A 10,759-nucleotide genomic window follows, 5' to 3' on the forward strand; every position below is an offset into this window, starting at 1 on the left:
TAGCTGGGAATCGAACCGCTGACCCTTCGGTCTCAGGACAACTCGAGCTACCAACTGCTCCACACCTGCCTGTTTTAATGTTTATTTATAAGCGCAATAAAATTATAAAACTCAAATGACATTATGTCCAGTTTTACTTGGTCGATTGATTTCATGTAAAACCCGGCGTGGAACTCAACTTCCGCACTTTCAAATGAAACCAACCAGCGGCACGTGGGTGACGTTATTACAGCGTGACGAGGCTTCAAAGATGATATGTGCGTGGAACACGTCGAGGCATGCATGTCAGATTTTAAAGGGTTAATGTATTGAAATATTATGTCCATTTCATGAATAATTCAAGTGCAAATCCTTTATTGTGCACCTTTACGTGACACCTTTTTAGCCTATTGCCGTTTGTTTGATTGTTTTTAATATAATTTATGTTTGTGGTTCGTCTCAGATAAAATACAATTCCTCACAAAAATGCGATTCACACCAGTATATGATTTTGTGCATATTTTTTTGAGCAGGTGCCACTTACAGTCTGGAAAATACAGGAATTAGGCTTGTCCAACAAAGTAAACATTTTATCCACAAACTATGATCGATTTTTAAAATGACTGTTTACAAAACACATTGCAAACAACAGACCCTACCAGTAATTCAACTGTGACCCACAATAGACAACAAGCAATTAACCTGCCTCGCTACAAAATGATACGATACGAGTTTTTTTTTTTTTTTTTTGTGCAATGAAAAGGTGTGAATTTGAGTGTGCAAAACTACAGTATGTTACTATATTCCTTGGAAAGATACTGAATTTAAAGTTGGGTTATCTCTGATAAGAACGTAATAGATTCATACTTGTGGGTGGGGGAGTTATGAATTATCTAATAGGTGATGTACTGCATATGACAAAGAACCTTAAGGTTCACAAGGGCATAGCCGTTTTTATCCATATGTACTCTTCACTCTCTGGAGAGGAGGTTGTGTATGAGTGCAAAAGCACGCGTGTATACATGCATCCACATGTAGCGATTCTTTTTCAGTGAAGGTGAGTTTGAACTGCTGACTCCCACCTGTCTACTGTATTCTCCCTTGACATTTATCTACATACTTTTGAATGGTTATGTGGACCGTTGAATACATTCATGCATCTGTGTGGCTGTGTCAGCTGTACTTACTGTCAATGTTCCCTTTAACTTTTCATGTGTCTGAGCAGACACACAAGCTCCCTGAGCACACTGGGGACCACTGTGAGCAACATCAGATGTGTACACTGTGGCCACACACCAGTATAATGCCTGTTCAACACCCTGGATCATAGCAAGTTAGATGAATTATTAACTCATTTGCTCCCAAAAATGTATAAATACATTCTATTTTTAATTGTTTCAGTGTCCCAAAAACGTATTTATAAGTCTTTTACGTTTGTTTCATAAGAGACATCTCTAGGTTCTGATGCAACTTTGCTCCAAAGCACAATGGTCAAAATTCATTTTAAAGCAATATAATTGGCCACTGGAGGGCAGTAGTGCATTTGGTAAGAAGTCATATGTCAGGAAACAGAAGTCGGGAGAAGCAAGAAGCGTGAGATAAATGTGGAGAACGACCCAGCCCTAAACCCACACGGCCAAACCAGTTCCCTCCCTAGGAACACAACATGCCCCACACAAGCTCCCCAGGTGAACTCTGCCATGAGACAGCGGTCACCACCCAAGTCCCCCCCAGAATCCACCCACACAGGACGCCAGGCGCAACCCGATTTAACGGAACGAATGGTCGGGCCGCACGGCCGGGGCGCCGGTGGAAGACGACCGAACGGATGACCAGGAGGATATCCAGGATGCCAGGTGTGGGAAGTCCAAGCAGGACGACCAGGAGGACGTCCGGGACGCCAGGCGATGAACGACCAGGAGGACGTTCAAGACGCCAGGCTCTGGACGACCGAGCAGAACAATCGGGATCACCAGTGTAGCAGATGATGTTGTTGAGTCTGTGTTGCTCGTTGAGAAGAGTTTGCATTGCCGTGTTCGGCCGCTCGTGTCTCTCGTGACTCTCTAGTGTCTCGTGACTCAGCCGGAAACGCGCACAACAGCGTCATCTCTCAGGTCAGTAGTTTAGTTATGTGTATATAAATTGTTACTTTGCTATCAAAAGCTCTATTTGTCTTGTTGTTAATGTGTTTTTTTAGAAGGAAAACATTATTCAGATGTTTGGGATGCCACAAATGTAAAAAATAGCTGTGCTAAAGTCAAAGTTATGTTTGAAATGTATGCTTTTACAAAAAGCTCAATTCCTCTGTTTTTTCATCAGAAATTGGAAAATTGCTCAAACAGCTATTTTCTAATGCTGATTTTTAAAGAAAGGAAAAAGATACGAACTATCTTTTTCTCCTGCTGAAAGAAGAGAGTCTAATCTTTCTTTTAGTGGGTTCCATTTTTATAAAGCAAGAGAACAGAATTTTCTGTGGGCCTTGCAAAATCAGTCAAAATCCAGTAAAACGGCCGGGAGCGAAGGAGGGTGCTCGGTGAAAATGCCTGGGAGTGAATAAGTTAAAAGAATGAAATTACAGCAACAATTTTCATTAGTTTATTTTTAATTAGGGCTGTCAAAATTATCGCATTAACGGGCAGTAATTAATTTTTTTAAATTAATCACGTTAAAACAGAGGTTGCGCTAGACATTTTCATTGTCTGTCATTTTGACTGACAGGGTCATAAAAATCCGGTCATAGTCGATTTTTACCCGTCACTTAAATTTTGAAAATGATAATGATGACATATTCAATAGTATTTAGTTTTCATTCATTTTTAATTAATATTGTAACGCTTGCTTGGCGGCGAAAAATTAGACACGGAAGTCGTGGTATTTTTCTCCCTTTTTACTCTGCTTACCACCAACAACTCCGCCCCCAAAGAAAAAGAGGCAACGATATAGACCCCAATCACCAACGTCACACAATGATCTTAATTGTGGTTGTCAGCCCAAAATCTTCTAAATATATATTAAATGCATCTTACCAGATATAAAAAGACTACAACATAGTCTGTGGTGATCGTTTGGTGCCCAGATTTCTTGTCGAATTACAGCAATCCATCTCGCTCTCATCTTCGGGTCTCTCAGAATACGGTAGAACTTCAAGTCTCTCCGTCTATCTTCTCTGTTACAGCAACCAACCGCCACACACGCCTTCACCATTTTGATTATTATTATTAACGAGCAGAAAAACACGCCGTAATAGGAGGCATGTACGTAGCGGTAATGTGTAAACATGACGAGCTGACACACAATATGGTGGCTCCGGTCAGGGGGGCGGAGTTGTGACGTCATGTGATTGGGGTCTATACACAGGTGGCAATCTTGTCCATCAATTGGATGACGCGCTGGCACACCGGGTGCACCAATAAGAACCTAGCGTTGATGTGTCAATCACGGTGCCGCCGCCAGACCCCGGTGACGCTACAATATTCTGACAGAAGAGCCAACGACGTCATGCATTAAGAGAGACAATAGCTAATTAATATGCTAACTTGCCACCCTGTGGTCTGGGGTGTGAATTGCGACCTGTCAAAATGACGTACGGACTTCAGTTTTTTCCGTCACTGTTTTAAAAAGGGGTCAACGACGGAAAATATCCGGTTAATGCGACCCCTGCGTTAAAATATTTGACGCAGTTGACGCACATGCCCCGCTCAAAAAGATTAAAAGAAAGCACAGTGTCATGTCAACTGGTTACTTGTGTTTTTTGGTGTTTTGTCGCCCTCTGCTGGCGCTTGGGTGCGACTGATTTTATGGGTTTCAGCACAGTGAGCATTGTGTAATTATTGACATCAACAATGGTGAGCTACTAGTTTATTTTTTGATTGAAAATTTTAGGAATTTTATTAAAACGAAAACATGAAGGGTTTTAATATAAAATTTCTATAACTTGTACTAACATTTATCTTTTAAGAACTACAAGTCTTTCTATCCATGGATTGCTTTGACTGAATGTTAATGTTAATGCCATCTTGTTGATTTATTGCTATAATAAACAAATACAGTACTTATGTACAGTATGTTGAATGTAGTATATATATCCGTCTTGTGTCTTATCTTTCCATTCCAACAATAATTTACAGAAAAATATGGCATATTTTATAGATGGTGTGAATTGCGAATTATTACCAATCATTAATTTTTAAGCTGTGATTAACTCGATTAAAAATTTTAATCGTTTGACAGCCCTACTTTTAATATATTTGATTTGGCCAACTTAAAATGAAAAAGACAAAAATCTCGTTCATGTGATGTGTACTATTTTTTTTGTGAGAGTCCTGCTTTAACCATAGGAAGAGTCCTGCTATGGCCTGGTTAAGGTCCAGTTGTAGTAGAGTTGAGTTAACATAATGAACAACCACAATGGGAGTTATATATATCAGTATATCAAACTCACATCGTTAACACTGTTCAGACAATAGGGACACTCAAGATTCCTACGTCTAGAGTCTACGTGCAGCTACACTGCAAAAACACATCTCCAAACAAGCTAAATTCCCTTGTTTTCAGTGTAAATCTACTAGAAATAAGTGAAATTATCTGCCAGTGCTTCAAGTAAATTTCACTCCGATTTCTTGAAATAGGAAAAATAGCTAGCTGAAAATAAGTTTAAACACTTAAAAAAAAGCTTGCTTGTCAGAAATGTTATTAAAGGGTATGTCATTGTTAAAGGGAAATGTTAATATTCCATCATTTATCCATAAACGCATGCCTTTTGTATTCATATCATGCCACTTTGTGTAATTACAAGAAAATGAGAGAAATTCGGATCGATTGTCAAGCTAAAGATGGAAAAAAGTAAGGAAAACTTGAGAGTTTGATACAGAGACAAACTTGTTACCTCGGCGAAGGACAGCTATGTGAGCAAACTTAAGGTTGTGAACAATGTTGACCCTTACGAGCAAGCCGAACACAAATGGAATAAAGATGTCGACAAGCTTCCACCACTACACGAAATGGACATCATGCTGTATTTAGTGTTTGGTGTAAGTTACTAAATTCATCAGCAATTCCGAAACTGCAAATCGATACAAGGTTACGAACAGTTTTGCTGCGGATCGGTGCAGGACCTGCACATTATGACCGTAGCAAACGGCAACACCATCGTTCTTGCAAAGGTAGGCAATGTGTGTTTACGTTTTCATTGTCATGAACATCTGAATGTGTGCTGTGCTGAGCTGTGATAGTTAAGTGACAGCTCAATGCTGTGTTTTAGAAAACAGATTTGTTGCAGACAATGTAGCCTGTGTACAAATTCTTTGCCACTATCTCACGGCAACATGTTACAGCTTTTTCATTTAGAAACGACAGGAATTATGTCTTATGAAGACAATGCACATGTATGCATGCTAGTTGTTTAGCCGTAGCTATAGTTAACAACAGGCTGACTTAGTGCATAAAGTTACCGAAATTTGCGTAGACAAACAAAACTAACTTACCGGAGTGGAAGTGCATACACTGTAAAATATTAAAAGTTGACTTTACTAAAAAAATATATGCAAACTTGCTGCCTTAAAAAAAATAATTTATGTTGACTTAGATGAATTAGATTTGATTAACTTAATTATTGTGAGTTGGCAGTACTCAAATTAACTTAAAAAAATTGGATTATAGTCACTTGTTTATTTTGAGTTGGCAGTACTCAAACTAACTTAAATAACTGGATTACAGTAACTTGTTTATTTTGAGTGTACAGTACTCCCATCATATTCAGGTCAACTTAATTTTCTTGACCTAAAAGAATTCCACAATAGAAATTACATCTGCACATACTAATTTCATTAAAAACACATTATCTAACAGTAATGACCCCCAAAACACAATAAATGGAAAACACTCATTGGATTAATTCAATGGAATTAAAATTTACTTTAAAATGCTCAAAAGTGCATTTAATGGGAGACACTGGCTCCTGGCAGGCTGAACGGTGTTTGGTTAATGCTCAGTATCAATGAACAATCAGTGGATTAATTATAAACCCACTTTTGCAAACATTTTGCACCTCATACAAAGTATAAGTACCTAAAATAACCTTTTGCTACAGAAATTACTGAATAATACCTGAACTGCATCAATGTCCACTCCTATCCTGTAATTTCCAAAGACTAACAGGCGAGATCCTATTATCATAATTTCAGGACATTAACTCAGCATTGAAGACATGGCGTCAAACTAGTTTCCCATTACAACATGAGCTTGAGCTCTGGTAAAGCTAACAGTTCTGATTTCTCCAACAATATTAGTGATCAAAACTGGAACTACAATCAACATTGTGCCATGGTTTAAACTGCGCAGCAGTGATAAAATAAACAAAAATACAGAACTCTTTTTAAAACACACAACTCAGTTCAAATTCAAATTTCACTTTAACACCTGATACAGTAAACAAGATACTTTGTTTTTTTCACATCACTAAAAGAGTAAATGCAAAACGTGTACTGGAGTTATACACCTGAGAAACCTAAAATCTTACCAAGAATATGTGTCTTATTTTTATTCAAATTCTAATTTCATATTAAGCTTTTTCCTCTTAAAAAAAAAAAAAAAAAAAAAGTAATTTCTATTCAAAAATATGTCATTAGTATATATATATATATATATATATATATATATATATATATATATATATATATATATTTTTTTTTTTTTCAATCAAAGAAAAAGTCATGTCAATCAAAAAAAATTGTTTGAATGCAAAAATAAATTTGTAAGTCAAACAATATGTTTGAAAACTATTTTTCTTTGATTGAAAAAAATTTTTTTTTATTTAATTCTTTTTTTTTTTTTTTAATTGAAACAACTTTTTTGATTGATGTAATTCTGCGTTTGGACCACATTTTGGCTAGGACATTTGTGTCTTTATTATTCAATCAAAAAATAAGTTGCTTCAAACAAAAAATGTATATTTTCAAAAGAAAATCACTTCAATAAAAAAAAAAAAAAAAAAAACAATTGTAGAAAAAAGGTTTGAATGTGAGAAAATATTTGAGACTCAGAAATTTACACTTTATTTTTCATTGAAACTGTTTTCTTTGATTGAAGCAATCCTTTTTGTTTTTGAAAAAAAAAAAAAAAAAACATTTGCAAAAATATTTTTTTGAAAAAATATATATATATATTTTTTAATTTTAATTTTTTAATTGACGTGTCACTTTTTTTTTGAAAAGCAAAAAGTTTTAAACTTTTTTTTTTTTTTTTTAAGGTGGAAAAAGTTTTGAAGGCACTTTTTTTTCGGTTGAATCATTTAGACACGAGATCCAACTTCAACGCTACTTCTGACATGTTTGAGTGGCAGGTGATTACGCCAATGGCATAAAAGCAGGAAGCAAAAATAATGGCCACCAGGGCTCCATCCAGCCATCGGACTCTGCTCGAGTCCAAGCCGAAAATAGGGCACCAGTACGGGGGTGTGACATCGGCATCTCACCGGTGTGCCGGCGATGGTACGGTGCCCTGTTGCGGCACACTGGCGGACCCCGATATCACCACCCCGGCGCGGAGGCCGGCTGTTGAGTAGACGGCCCGCGACTGACACGACACTCATTCAAAGCTGAAGCCACGGGGCTCCCGACGGGGCTCCCGGCGCGGGCTACTGGGCAGGCTAGTGTCGGGCCACTCGTCGGCCACTCCCATACCGGCGCGTCGCGACACTGCGGTTGGACCCCGATTGCCAACCGTCACGTCAGGGCAGTGGGTGAAGTTCCCCTCTTGAATCACATTAAGCAGCAGCGCACCATACCATCGCGGGCACTCCGGTGAGATGCCGATGTCACCCCCACGTACCGGTGCCCTATTTTTGTCTTGGACTCGAGCAGAGTCCGATGGCTCGATGGAGCCCTGGTGGCCATTAGTCATTCTTTTATGCCATTGGCGTAGTCACCTGCCACTCAAACATGTAGCGTTGAAGTCGTATCTTTGTGTCAAAATGATTCAATCGAAAAAAAGTGCCTTCAAAACTTTTTCCACTTCAAAAAGAAAAAAAGAAATGCGTTCAAAACTTTTTCCACTTTAAAAAAAAAGTTTTAAACTTTTTCCTTTAAAAAAAAGTGACACGTCAATAAAAAATATATATATTTAAAAATATATATATTTTCAAAAAAATATATTTTTGCAAAAGGTTCTTTTTCTTTGATTAAAAATAAGTTTTTTTTTGATTAAAGCAACTTTTATTAGGATTGAATGATTTAGACACAAATGTCCTACCCACACTATGGCTCAAACACATTTCACATTTCTTTGCTTTTGTGTGCAGTGAAGGTCGAATAAATACTGCTCTGAAAGTTAGTCTTGATATGGGCAAGTAACCATTTGCCTCAGCTTAAGATGTCCTCGCAAATGGGTAAAGAAGTCTACTTCTGAGCAGGGCTCCACAAAGTTGCACAACTGACGGTCGAATGCAGTTTCTCCACTTTTGCCTGCATCTTTTTGAGAGTGCCATGTCGATAGGTGTACTTTGAGTGCATTAAAAGATTTAAATGTGCAGAGGCAGTCCTTATGAAGACATGGGAGTAGGGATGTCCGAGTGTGGTATCCATGTTTTAAGCGGTAATGCTTAAGCAAGTAGGCTCTTTTCAGCAGAAAATGTGCAGTACTTGCAAGTCCACTGCATTAGAGAATACTGCTTTGGTTGACCTGAAAAGACACGATAATTTCAGCATTGAGAACTTGTTAGAAAAAAAAAAGTTACATTTTTTCTTAACACTCACAAATTAAAATGTCCAATTATTTTTAATCACAAATTAAAATCTGCAATAAATTATTTTAATATTCACAAACTAAAATGTTTAATAATGAGTTATTTTTAAATTAACGTAAATGATTATTTTTGAACATTCAAATTGAGATGTACAATTAATTTCTTAATCCATCTGTAAAAACATTAATGCATGTTTGTTATCCCAACCCATGAAACAAATACAAATATTAAATGATTCATTGATCAGTGTATGAAACATACCTGTAATTGCTGAGACTGAGGTATGTGTGGACTTTTGACCATTTGCTTCAGCCTGATTGGGGGATGGTGAAAAAGAACACAAAATTAAGGCAACAATTTCAAAATATAGGCACATAAATGACCAACCTTAAACACACCAGGTTGTTATAGCGTCGAGTGTGATCTCTGCACTCTTTCTATCTGTATTCCTATATTAGGTTAGACCAAAGTTAAAGTGGTGAAATAACAGGGGGAAATGTGATCTAGTCCTCTGATTTTTGCGATTAATGCATTTTAAAACAATTTCAAATTATCAGTGCAGTTTGATCAAACATGGAGGGGGAGCACTGCACATGAAGAAAAGCAAATGGAAGGGCAGATGACAAACACTCTAAAGCAGGGGTCCCCAAACCTTTTCCTGTGAAGGCCACATGACTTTTCCCTTCTCTGATGAGGGGCCGGGTCAGTTTGTAACAGAAAAAGTGTGACGATTGCAGCAGTGCCTAAATGTAAAAAATTATTGTTTTTCAGAAAGCCATAATTAAATAACCCTTTCTGAATTCTTCTTGGAACAAAGTAAAATAAAAATAATTATAACATAATATAATATCATATAATAATGAATAATAATAACACAATTAATTAAATAGTTAATAACCAAATCACCCTGTCTGGGTTCTTCACAGAAAAAAGCCAGGAAATAATAACACTATTGGGGGGGGGGGGGGGGGGGGGTTCAGGGCTGGCCGGACCAATTGTGGAGGCGGGCTGTATCCGGCCGGCCCGCGGGCCGTAGTTTGGGGACCCCTGCTCCAGCGCAAGAACCGATTACGTTGGCGCACATAAAGTCTGACTGTGCATTTAGCTCTTACCTGAGCCGAAATAGACAGGCTGAAGCTGACTTAATTCTAGCACTAACTCTGTAAATAAATCACTTTATAGACATTTCTAACATTTTTACGTAAGAAAGTAGCCGTTTAGATCTACAACGTGCATATTCGGCGCTACTCAAGCTAGCCGTAGTGATTAAGGCACTTCCTGTTAGTTTCACAAAATAAAACACCCGCTAACGATAGAATTAGTGTTTTTATTTTTAAAACAGGAAGCGAACCTCCCCTCGGTCTAGCTAACTTAAAACCGCTGGGTAACTGTTTTAAATCGGTTTTAAAAACCTCTCCCATCGCCTAAAAACGTTACGAGCCCCGTCTGTCAAGAATTTAAAACGGCGGCATAAAATGGGAGTCTACCATAAACTGTAGTCTACATTTGTTTCTGAAAATGATGAGGTTACTGTCACGGTCATATAGCATGCTTGCTGGCAGTGATATTTGATGTAATTGACACTTCTCCTCCCTGGCAGCACACAGGCTACTACACTACAACAAGACAAATCGACGGTTTACAAAAGAGTAAAATATTTACTTACCAAATCAGTGTGCTGAGGACAAGTAAACCCACAATGGCGAAAATAACTGAGAAAGGTGTTGGAAAGAGCGCGAAAGTGGGCAGGGCAGATCTGCGCATGTCTTATAGAACGCCCAAAGGACACTGGGTACAAGAAATTATTTTTTCTAATTTGACTTAACTGGGATATATCAAGTTAAGCAAGTTCTCCAACCCCAAATTACTACTTACTTATTTAAAAGTAGTGTTCACAACAGGTTGATGAAAACTGAGTTTAGTTCACCTATCACATTTAATTAATTTGAATGTTAGCATTTACAGTGTAGAGCAAACTCTGTGTGTAACTGGAGAATCAAACTTTATGCCACGTTATTTCGAGCTTAGCAACTACCCTCC

The 10,759-nt window shown here is 37.8% G+C and overlaps 1 long non-coding RNA gene across 1 annotated transcript; it reads right to left on the bottom strand.

The window, feature by feature from the left end:
• Positions 1–8,206: 8,206 nt before the first annotated feature.
• Positions 8,207–10,441, bottom strand: LOC130913599 (uncharacterized). Its single transcript, XR_009062788.1, has 3 exons — positions 10,386–10,441; positions 8,981–9,462; positions 8,207–8,655 (listed from the first exon to the last, which is right to left on the bottom strand). It is a non-coding gene; the product is annotated as an uncharacterized LOC130913599 (long non-coding RNA).
• Between the last annotated feature and the right edge of the window lie 318 nt (positions 10,442–10,759).

Source organism: Corythoichthys intestinalis, chromosome 3 (genome assembly GCF_030265065.1).
Source record: "Corythoichthys intestinalis isolate RoL2023-P3 chromosome 3, ASM3026506v1, whole genome shotgun sequence".
NCBI classification, from domain to species: Eukaryota; Metazoa; Chordata; class Actinopteri; order Syngnathiformes; family Syngnathidae; genus Corythoichthys; species Corythoichthys intestinalis.